Source organism: Trachymyrmex cornetzi, unplaced genomic scaffold, assembly GCF_001594075.2.
Source record: "Trachymyrmex cornetzi isolate Tcor2-1 unplaced genomic scaffold, Tcor1.1 scaffold154, whole genome shotgun sequence".
Taxonomy (NCBI): domain Eukaryota; kingdom Metazoa; phylum Arthropoda; class Insecta; order Hymenoptera; family Formicidae; genus Trachymyrmex; species Trachymyrmex cornetzi.
The window spans coordinates 164,652-176,485 of record NW_017296135.1 but is presented as its reverse complement, the minus strand read 5'-3'; positions in this window follow the sequence as shown (position 1 = coordinate 176,485).

The window sequence follows — 11,834 nt, the reverse complement described above, 5'->3', positions numbered from 1 at the left end:
TATAATTTAAAAAATATGAATATAATTTAAAAACTTAATATTCCATTGTGTTACATTACATGTTTCGGCATCATAATTGTGCCATCATCAGATCCTTCGAATTCGCAGAATAGAAACGCATTAAAGAAGTCAATATTAAATGTTACAAAGGATGTATTGAACTAATCCTATAACTATATGTGATCCGCCTCTTATGTAAATCAAATGCAACACCATAGATGGAGAATGAAAACAAATTGCTCGCAATCGGTTGGACGACCGGTTGATAGAAAAATTTCACAATTATCTATAAGTTATAATCTTTTAGATACAGATCTACAAGCAATTTCATAACTATGTTAAAGAACTCACCGTCATGATCCTACATCCTTCCAACATTTGATGTAGATAAGATGCGTGTCAAGTTGCTTATATCAGTTATTATAATTATAAGGTCAATAAATATATGTGAAATTATTAAAACCGTTAGTCACCAAGTTTGAGATTAAAATTACATAAATATATAAAATTACTAATCCAAAGTCAACGAATAAAAAATGTATAAATGTATAAAAATGGTAGTCAGGCAGTTAAAATTAAGATGTGTAAATTTATGTGATGTGACTGCAGTCCGATACTGACTGATATGTTACAACGTCTAAAACATTATCTTAGCGCTGCAAAGTCATAATTTGTTTATTATCGGTATGTACGCTTTGTGAAATCCTTCTGTATCCGTCTGTAAGTTGGGGCTGTTTTTCTGTTTCTTAATATTTAACATTTCTGATATTAGACGTTTGTTATAGCACGGTTCCTCATCTAGAATTGTGATGTTATCCCAATCAAATTCATGTCCCTGCTGCAACCTGTGTTTTGTTATCACGGAGCGGGTAGATGTATTCCACCGGATGTGGTTGCGATGTTCAGCAATTCTCATTTTTAATTGTCTACCCGTTTGTCTCATACATATGCAGCATCGCAGTGCAAGCAATTGACCTTGTAGACTACATTGGTCTTTGTAGAATGGGATCGCGGATCTTTTTGAACTTTAATAAATTTTTGCAATTTGTTGATACTATAAAATCCGACTTTTGTTTCTTTACTATCAAGTTGTTTAAATTTCTCGGTGATAGACGGTATAAATGATACTGTGAACCACGAAATTCTATCGGGTTCTATCTCATTGTTTGAGTGGTCCCGCGTTTCCGTTTTTTGTTTCATGATGCTGTGGATTCTCTTGTTAACGGTGTTAAAAATGAAATCGAGCGGATAGTCATTTTCGAGTAGAGTGTTAATTACACATTTTAATTTCTCCGTGTGGTTTTTTGCGTCGGATAGTAATAATGCTTTGTCGACTAAGCCTCTGATGGTACCTCTCTTCTGTGAGATCGCGTGGTTAGACAAAAAATTCAGGTGTCTTCCCGAATAACTTGGTTTGTGATACCAGTCAAAAGTCGAGATGGTTCATCCCTTCTTTCTTCATGGATATGTCCAAAAAGTTAAGAGATTCTCGTCCGTTTTCCAAAGTGAATTGGAGTCTCGGGTGGAAAGAGTTAAAACTCTCCAATATTGTTGCTGTGTCAGATGACGGGATTGCCGGGATATCTGAAGTTACCACCCCAACTATAGTACTCAGGAGTTCTGATTAGAGTTCCCGTTTCTTTTTGACGAGACAAAGAGTTCTATATAATTTATAACAAGAGTTTCGATTAATAAGTACTTTTAAACAATTTTTTAAAAATAGGGTGCTAACTTCTTATCGAAAATCGAGATCCAATAGTTCTGAGCGGCCCAATAGCTTTATTTTGTAAATACCTAGAGTTCCTGATACATAAAAAACAATTTTGACATACAACAAAATTTATTTAAAAAAAATAAAAAAATTTTGAAAAAAAATCTCAAAGAAAGAGAAAATTTTTTGAGAGTACTGTATAGTTCTGATCGGCGTTCTGAGCAGTTTTCGACGAGCTCTAACGAAAACTATGAGGTGAAAAAGCGATTGGGCCAACGGTTTGCGAGATACGCTACATGGGAAGGGTCATTGAAAATTTTTTGAGAGTACTGAGTAGTTCTGATCGGCGTTCTGGGAAGTTCTCGACGAGCTCTAACGAAAAGTATCAGGTGAAAAAGCAATTGAGTCAACGGTTTTCGAGATATGGAAACATTTTAACTCTATCAATGAAAATTTTCTAAGTCCGACGTCGAAAATTTTTTAATAGTACTCAGTAGTTCTGACTGGCATTCTGGGTAGTTCTCGACGAGCCCTGACGAAAAGTATTAGGTGAAAATGCGATTGGATGGCTACATAAGGAGATATGTGCTTTTGCAACCAATTTTTCAAATTTTGTTTTAAGTACATATCTCTTTTATTTTAGGGTCTGTGTTGATTTTAATCGCTTAGAATTCTTCGAAATAGACAGAATGACAATTAACATGTGACAGAACTATTGTATAAAAAAATTTTTTTCAAAATTTTTTTATTTTTTTTATAAATTTTGTTGTATGTCAAAATTGTTTTTTATGTATCAGGAACTCTAGGTATTCACGAAATGAAGCTATTAAGCTGCTCAAAACTATTCGAGCTCGAATTCCGATAAAAAGTTAACACCCCATATTTTAAAAATTGTTTAAAATTTGTTAGTAAGGGAATCTCGAGTTAAAAAGTACAGAGAACTCTTCGTATCGTTGAAAGGAAGCAGGAACTCTATTCAGAACTATTGTATCTAAAAATTGATTTTTCAAAAATTTTTAATTTTTTTTTTATTTTTCAAAAATTTTTTTTATGTATCAGGAACTCTAGGTATTCACGAAATGAAGCTATTGGGCTGCTCAGAACTATTGGATGTCGATTTTCGATAAGATGTTAGCACCCCATTTTTTAAAAATTGTTTAAAAATACTAATTTAGCGGAACTCTTGTTATAAATTATATAAAACTCTTTGTCTCGTCAAAAAGAAACTGGAATTCTAATCAGAACTCCTGAGTACTATAGTTGGGGTGCTAACTTCACATACCCGGATTGCCGTGCATATGTCGTCAACGTATCGATAAAAGACGGTAATTGGTTGTTAAGCGTACGTAACGTGGTGTTTTCTAAATTTTGCAACACTAAGTCCGCAATGATGGGAGACAAGAGAGAACCCATAGGTGTGCCAAAGGTCTGTTTATAAATGGCATTGTCGAATGTAAAGTATGTAGAATTTAAGACGAACTGAACTGCTGACAAAAAATCTGTTTTCGAAAATCTACATTTTTTTGATATATGATTCCATTTTTCGTTCACACAATCCAAAGCAACATCTATAGGGACGTTTGTGAAGAATGACACATCCAATGAGACCAAATTGTAATCATCTTGAATATTTACTCCTGTTACGTCCAGCGGACTCACGCTGCCTCTTTTTTCTTTCTCACGGAGATCTAGGTTTATCAACTCCTAAGACTTCTGAAAAAAGTAATAAAAATCTTTTCTCATGAGAAAGTTTAAAGTAAAAGACTCCAGTGTCTCCATTAACGCCAAATAAAATCAAGTTGGAATCGATGAACGTAGGAAGCTAATGCACACTTCCCTTGGACAGCGCCATTAAAAACGACAATTAATGTCAGTATTGGCGCCTAAAATTATTCCGACAAGTAAGTCGCGGACGATTCTCACGATGTCCGCGACCATAAAATATAAATGTGACACGCGAAGTCCACGGAAAGTGTTTGACGGGCGCGTGCCGACAGTGCACGTGCGCTCGTCTTAATCGGTGCACGTGCATTTTCCTATAAATTTAAAAGAATCATAAAACCAAAGAAGAGACTTATTGTTTATATCAACCAACTTCTTTTCTCCTCCACAATCTCGATCAATCCAAAAACGTCCGACCACCCAAATTAAAACCCCACCAATTAAGGAAAAACCGCTATATAAACCGCGGTTCCGCGATCCAGAGTGTCACTCTCTTTGGGGTGATCCCGATTGACTACGGCTCGATTGGACACCACCAATCACAGCGACCGGTGCTTAGGAGCTTTGTAGTCTCAAGCGCTGTGAGTGGCTCGTGTCCAATTGAGCCGTGTCCAACTGGATGCCACCCACTTTCTTTTTTTCCAGTTTTTGAGCTTTTGTGTGTCTCTTGGCCTCTCGTTTTTCGGAAGTCGGGAACTATTACATTTTATCTCTGACCGTCATATTCAGTGCTCTCGGGAGCTCACCAGCACTTTCAAAAATCTCTTCGGGGTTGAGAGACGATTTTTTCAAGAATCAACCTAGAAGTAACAATTTGACCTTCGTCAGAAACATATATTAAAATCAATATATTTATATTTTTTGACCGTATATTTGAGAAACTCAATTAATACTAGAATGTAACTGCCTATTACGGTAAGAGCTGGATCTTCGTTGCTTTAAATAATTCAATCTTGAATTACTAATATATACTACATATGTACTTGCATATATACCATATTGTAGTCTTTTTCAAACTGCGCGCCGAATTGTTTTTCCGGACTAAATAAAAGCAATTAAAACTACTGTTGCCTCGGTAATCTAATGGCTCAGGACGCTCGTATGGTTTACAAGAGATCCGGGTTCAAGTCCCGGCCGAGGTAATATTTTTCGCAATAAATTTATTAATAGTTTTTATAGATTAACATCTTTATAATATATGATGCTTGATGGTAGCATCAAATTATTAAAATTGCTTGTCAATTTAATTCGCGATTACTAGAGTAGTTTTAATTGCGTTCATTTAGTCCAGAAAAACAATTCGGCGCGCAGTTTTAAAAAGACTACAATATGGTATATATGCAAGTACATATATAGTATATATAGTAATTCAATATATAGTAATTCAAGATTGAATTATTTAAAGCAACGAAGATCCAGCTCCGACCGTAATAGCAGTTACATTCTAGTATATATTAAAATATCTCGAATCAGTGCATCAGGAGCTGGAATACGCAATGCCAACCCGACTGGTCTTTCGAGTTAGCTCTCTCATCGCAACTACAGCAAGTAGTAAGTGAACGTCATCCTCCTTTCCGTTTTTACCCCCTTTTTCTTCTCTTTTCTCTCCCCGTACAGAGGCTCGTGCCCGGTTTCGTTTCCTAATCTGTGAACTAATTATTTTAATCTCGTAATTGTTTCCATTTAACTGTTAATACATGAACGTTGCAGTGCGTTCAAACGGGACGACCACCTCCCAGCGCCGGTCAGTAATAGTATTCGCCAGTACACGCAGGCGCCTCGTCCGAAACAGGGGCCCTTTCTCGTCAGACGCTCCCCTTCGCGACGTAAACATACGACCCCCAGTCTCACAAGATATAACCAAACACAGACATTACCTGCCAATTTGCCGCCTCTCTCTCCTCCTATTCCGATTTCTTATTCGCCGGTTTCCGACCTCCCCTTAGAATCTGACCAACTTCCGGAATTATCTGAATCTCTTTGGGTGTCTTCTACTCCTCAGGCTGTCCCCGATATTTACACCCTAGTTTCTCAAATTCCAGACAGCCAGCCCTCTCTTCCTCAGTTCCCTAATACTCAATATGTAACCAACTTATCCGAATTCCTCGATTATTGGCTAACTTTTCCCACGGGTCCCCAGCGCTTCGCAGTCGTCCATTTAGAAGGTTCTCCATTCCCGTTTGTAATTCCCGCTGAACACTTAAATTCCTTTATCGAATATTCCCCTCCTTTGTAACAACCTATTCAATCGACACATCACATCTACACACTTAGTAGTTAATAAGAAAATGTGACACACATCACACTTAGTAATTAATAAGGAAATATGGAACAATTATAATATTCCAATTTTAATTTCAATTATACAAATTTGACCTTAATTCGACTCTCTTTATTTACAAATACCACCTCCTCGTATTTATCCTGCCGACTAAGATTGCACTTGCTCCTGTCCCCGGTTATTTGGTTGGATTAGTTTCCAATGCCGAAAAGAAAGGGCATCGAACGTATTGGCCCATATGAGATAGAAGTGTGCCCCTAAGGCACACTGACCCATTTTCCGGCCTTTAGCATGTGCGTTCGCCTCGGGGAGCCGCTCAGCGGAGCAACGACCCCGAGTAAGGCTTTCGCTTTGTCCCCCCTGAGACCCCGGCTCTACCAAGTGGCCAAGGGACGAAGTGAAGTGCCTCCTGTTGAGTCGGTCCATCCCCTAGCTCCTCTGCGGTCCGGAGCTTGGATCGACGATACGGTGGTTCGGTTCGCGTTACGTTCACCCCCTCAGGCTCCATGCGTGCGGAGCCTTGGACGTAACACTTCTTTGAGTTTATTAATTAGTTGAAAACTATTTTTGATATGACTGTCCGTCTTTGGAACAGATTTCAGCAAGATACTATGTAAGTATGAAGCTAAGGCATGTAACGGGCTCCCTATCGAAGAAATTATGATTCTAAATGGACATCCTGATTTATATGTCTTTGGCACAGCATAAGCTGTCGGAAGCAACCCATCAATGCAATGTAATTGTTTGTATTTCGCGTTGTTAATGTAATCATGCTTTTTCCATCTTGTCAGCATATCACGAAGAGAAGAAGTAAGTTTTTTAATGGGATTTTTCTCTATTATTTCATATGTTGGTTTCATCCAACATATTTTTAACTTTTTTCATATAAACATCTTTGTCAAGTGCCACTGTGACGTTCCCTTCATCAGCTTGTGTAAATATGACATTCGGATGTGAAATGATCAAATTTGTTGTGTCTCTTTCCATTTCTTGAAGTTTTTTTATCAGTGTCTGATGTAAAAAGAGAAGATATTATATTGTTTAAAATAGGTATGGAATTGTTCGTGATGTTTATCTTTTTGTCTATCGGAAATTTCCTAATGTTATTTTCAATGCTTTTAATGCATTGAAAAACTAATTGCTTTTTGTTATTATTGAGCATGGTAAAATTAGCCTCTAGTCGCAAAAGACGTTGTACATTGATTGGAATTTGAACCGACGACAAATTGACAAACCATTTGTCTCTGGTTGTGCAAAGGAAGGAGGAAATGTTTGTGGAAATGGAGTTGGGGTGTATGCTGATGAGGGAAGTCGAATCTTTATTATATTGGTTGGAAGGATCACAAAAGGAAGGAGTTGTGGAAAGAGACGTAGTGGCCTTGGAATTATCTGACATCGAACATATAATTAGAATCTTATATGATTCTCTTATTTACGTGCTTTTATGATACAATCTAATAGGTTCGATATTATTTTTTATATGGACAAATTGTTTATATGACATCGAATGGAGTTTATTTCCCATTCTTTCTTTTTCTCGAACAAAATAAAAATAGCATGATTTCTCTTGTGTGTTCAAAAATTCGTCACAAACTTTTATCGGTAAAATAAATTTTATGTTGTTAACAAGGTGGAAGAGTTGCATTCTAAAATGATCTCCTGTTCTATACATCGTCATTAAGTTCAACTTGCAATATCTTTTTTATAAAGGATTCTTTATATGTATCTAACTTCCTCTTAGACCAGTGATGATATAAATCGATGTTAACCTTGTTAAGAAAATATAAATGTTGCGGTAATAGTTTATGAGACATACAATATTTAAGAAACATAATTTTCAGATAACACTTAATAATTTGTCTGCGTACTTTGATAAATGACTTTAATAATTTAACTGCGTGAAAACCGTATTTGTACTCTATAATTTTAAAATAAGATTGATGTATTTGACGCAGGTTTACAGCCAGCGTGATTTGAACAATTAGATTAAAGGACTCTTTTAAATAACAATAATATCAAGAATGAAGAAGGGCAAATTAGAGTCAAGTTCGAATATAATATATGTGTAACACGTTAAACATTTTTACATTCCAATAAATTGATATAAAAATATAAATATAATTTAAAAAATATGAATATAATTTAAAAACTTAATATTCCATTGTGTTACATTACATGTTTCGGCATCATAATTGTGCCATCATCAGATCCTTCGAATTCGCAGAATAGAAACGCATTAAAGAAGTCAATATTAAACGTTACAAAGGATGTATTGAACTAATCCTATAACTATATGTGATCCGCCTCTTATGTAAATCAGATGCAACACCATAGAGGGAGAGTGAAAACAAATTGCTCGCAATCGGTTGGACGACCGGTTGATAGAAAAATTTCACAATTATCTATAAGTTATAATCTTTTAGATACAGATCTACAAGCAATTTCATAACTATGTTAAAGAACTCACCGTCATGATCCTACATCCTTCCAACATTTGATGTAGATAAGATGCGTGTCAAGTTGCTTATATCAGTTATTATAATTATAAGGTCAATAAATATATGTGAAATTATTAAAACCGTTAGTCACCAAGTTTGAGATTAAAATTACATAAATATATAAAATTACTAATCCAAAGTCAACGAATAAAAAATGTATAAATGTATAAAAATGGTAGTCAGGCAGTTAAAATTAAGATGTGTAAATTTATGTGATGTGACTGCAGTCCGATACTGACTGATATGTTACGACGTCTAAAACATTATCTTAGCGCTGCAAAGTCATAATTTGTTTATTATCGGTATGTACGCTTTGTGAAATCCTTCTGTATCCGTCTGTAAGTTGGGGCTGTTTTTCTGTTTCTTAATATTTAACATTTCTGATATTAGACGTTTGTTATAGCACGGTTCCTCATCTAGAATTGTGATGTTATCCCAATCAAATTCATGTCCCTGCTGCAACCTGTGTTTTGTTATCACAGAGCGGGTAGATGTATTCCACCGTCGACAAAGCATTATTACTATCCGACGCAAAAAACCACACGGAGAAATTAAAATGTGTGATTAACACTCTACTCGAAAATGACTATCAGCTCGATTTCATTTTTAACACCGTTAACAAGAGAATCCACAGCATCATGAAACAAAAAACGGAAACGCGGGACCACTCATACAATGAGATAGAACCCGATAGAATTTCGTGGTTCACAGTACCATTTATACCGTCTATCACCGAGAAATTTAAACAACTTGATAGTAAAGAAACAAAAGTCGGATTTTATAGTATCAACAAATTGCAAAAATTTATTAAAGTTCAAAAAGATCCGCGATCCCATTCTACAAAGACCAATGTAGTCTACAAGGTCAATTGCTTGCACTGCGATGCTGCATATGTATGAGACAAACGGGTAGACAATTAAAAATGAGAATTGCTGAACATCGCAACCACATCCGGTGGAATACATCTACCCGCTCCGTGATAACAAAACACAGGTTGCAGCAGGGACATGAATTTGATTGGGATAACATCACAATTCTAGATGAGGAACCGTGCTATAACAAACGTCTAATATCAGAAATGTTAAATATTAAGAAACAGAAAAACAGCCCCAACTTACAGACGGATACAGAAGGATTTCACAAAGCGTACATACCGATAATAAACAAATTATGACTTTGCAGCGCTAAGATAATGTTTTAGACGTTGTAACATATCAGTCAGTATCGGACTGCAGTCACATCACATAAATTTACACATCTTAATTTTAACTGCCTGACTACCATTTTTATACATTTATACATTTTTTATTCGTTGACTTTGGATTAGTAATTTTATATATTTATGTAATTTTAATCTCAAACTTGGTGACTAACGGTTTTAATAATTTCACATATATTTATTGACCTTATAATTATAATAACTGATATAAGCAACTTGACACGCATCTTATCTACATCAAATGTTGGAAGGATGTAGGATCATGACGGTGAGTTCTTTAACATAGTTATGAAATTGCTTGTAGATCTGTATCTAAAAGATTATAACTTATAGATAATTGTGAAATTTTTCTATCAACCGGTCGTCCAACCGATTGCGAGCAATTTGTTTTCACTCTCCCTCTATGGTGTTGCATCTGATTTACATAAGAGGCGGATCACATATAGTTATAGGATTAGTTCAATACATCCTTTGTAACGTTTAATATTGACTTCTTTAATGCGTTTCTATTCTGCGAATTCGAAGGATCTGATGATGGCACAATTATGATGCCGAAACATGTAATGTAACACAATGGAATATTAAGTTTTTAAATTATATTCATATTTTTTAAATTATATTTATATTTTTATATCAATTTATTGGAATGTAAATATTTTTAACGTGTTACACATATATTATGAAGTGTTAAACTTAATTCCTGCCGCTCGCTACTAGAGGGTGCTGGCTCCAACGATGGCGAGTTTCGACGATGAAGTCATATGTCTTTTGTAGTTAAGACATCTCTGAAAGTGATTCAATCCTCACAGTTTAGATTTCTCGACGCCAAAGAGATTTTCCAATCGATTGAAAATGAATCGCGATAAGCTGTTTTTCCGACATGTGCTTCTTCACTACTTCGACTTCAAGAAAACTGCAACTGAAGAACATCGCTTATTATCCCAAGTGTATGGTGATGGAACTCCATCGGAAAGAACATGTAGAGTTTGGTTTGAACGCTTTCGAAACGGTGATTTTGATGTGAGAGACAACGAACATCCTGGACAGCCGAAAAAAATTTGAAGATATCGAGCTGCAAGAATTGCTTGATAAGAATTCAGCTCAAACGCTTTTAGAGTTGTCGGAACAGTGAAATGTTACTCCAAAGGCCGATTGAGTGACGAATTAATGCAAAAAAGATCATTCGTAGCCAACAATCGACGCAAAGTCATTTTGTTGCACGATAACACTCGACCGCATATCGCGAAAAGCGTGCAGCAGGCACTTCTAGAGCTTGAATGGGAAGTTCTCCCGCATCCAGCGTACTCTCCAGACTTGGCACCGTCGGATTACCATCTCTTCCGATCGATGCAACGCGCACGTACGGACACACACTTCTCCAGTCACAACGAAGTCCAAAAATGGGTGAATGAATGGATCGCCTCGAAAGATACCGCGTTCTACCGTCGTAGGATTGCCCTGTTGCCAGAGAGATTGGAAAAAGTAGTAGAAAATGGAGGAAATTACTTTGATTAAGGTATTCATTCATCTTCGAAACGAATCAATTTTGGAGACGAAAAAACGGCAGATATTATGTTTAACACCTAATATATTCGAACTTGACTCTAATTTGCCCTTCTATATTCTTGATATTATTGTTATTTAAAAGAGTCCTTTAATCTAATTGTTTAAATCACTAAAAGCGCTTACATGTTTCGACTCATTTTTGGGCCTTCCTCAGAGCAAACACATACTAACATATATAGAGTAAAAGTTATCCTGTCATAGTGAGCTCCCCTACATCGAGAATTTTAATGTCATAATTAAAAAAAAGCAAGAAAAGGAAAATGAAAGAGAAAGGAAATATTAAAAATGTCGAATTAAAGAATATAGAAACTAATTTATTAAAAAACTTTAATAATATATATAATTAATTATCCCGAAAATAGGGACGCTCACCACGATTACAAAGTACCGTATCACAAACATTATCATGAATAATTCAAGAACCTGTTCCTGATAAGTTCTTCTTTTTGCTCGGTCCGGAGGTAAAGCGATACATTTTTTTTGCTAGATTCGTTCATTTCGTGCAAAAACGTGTCGAACAAGTCTAATTTGTGTAATTGTAAAAGCAGAACATCACTTACGTATTCCTCGCTACTCTATGCCATCGATGTGAGGATTTCCCAACCTAATACACTAGTTCATCGCTGCGCGCATCATCAGCAACGGAAAACAGACACATGTGTGATGTGACCATGCATTGCGAGCGCCACATTTGCCTCTTGCGCCAAAAATTCCAAAAGGTCATTACCCCTACCACTCCGTAGCGGCGACGATGACGACGTCGATGATGATGACGTTTCTTAATAATAAAGTTTCAGATTCGTATTTTGCGTTGCAATATCTCCACTCGTAGAGCAC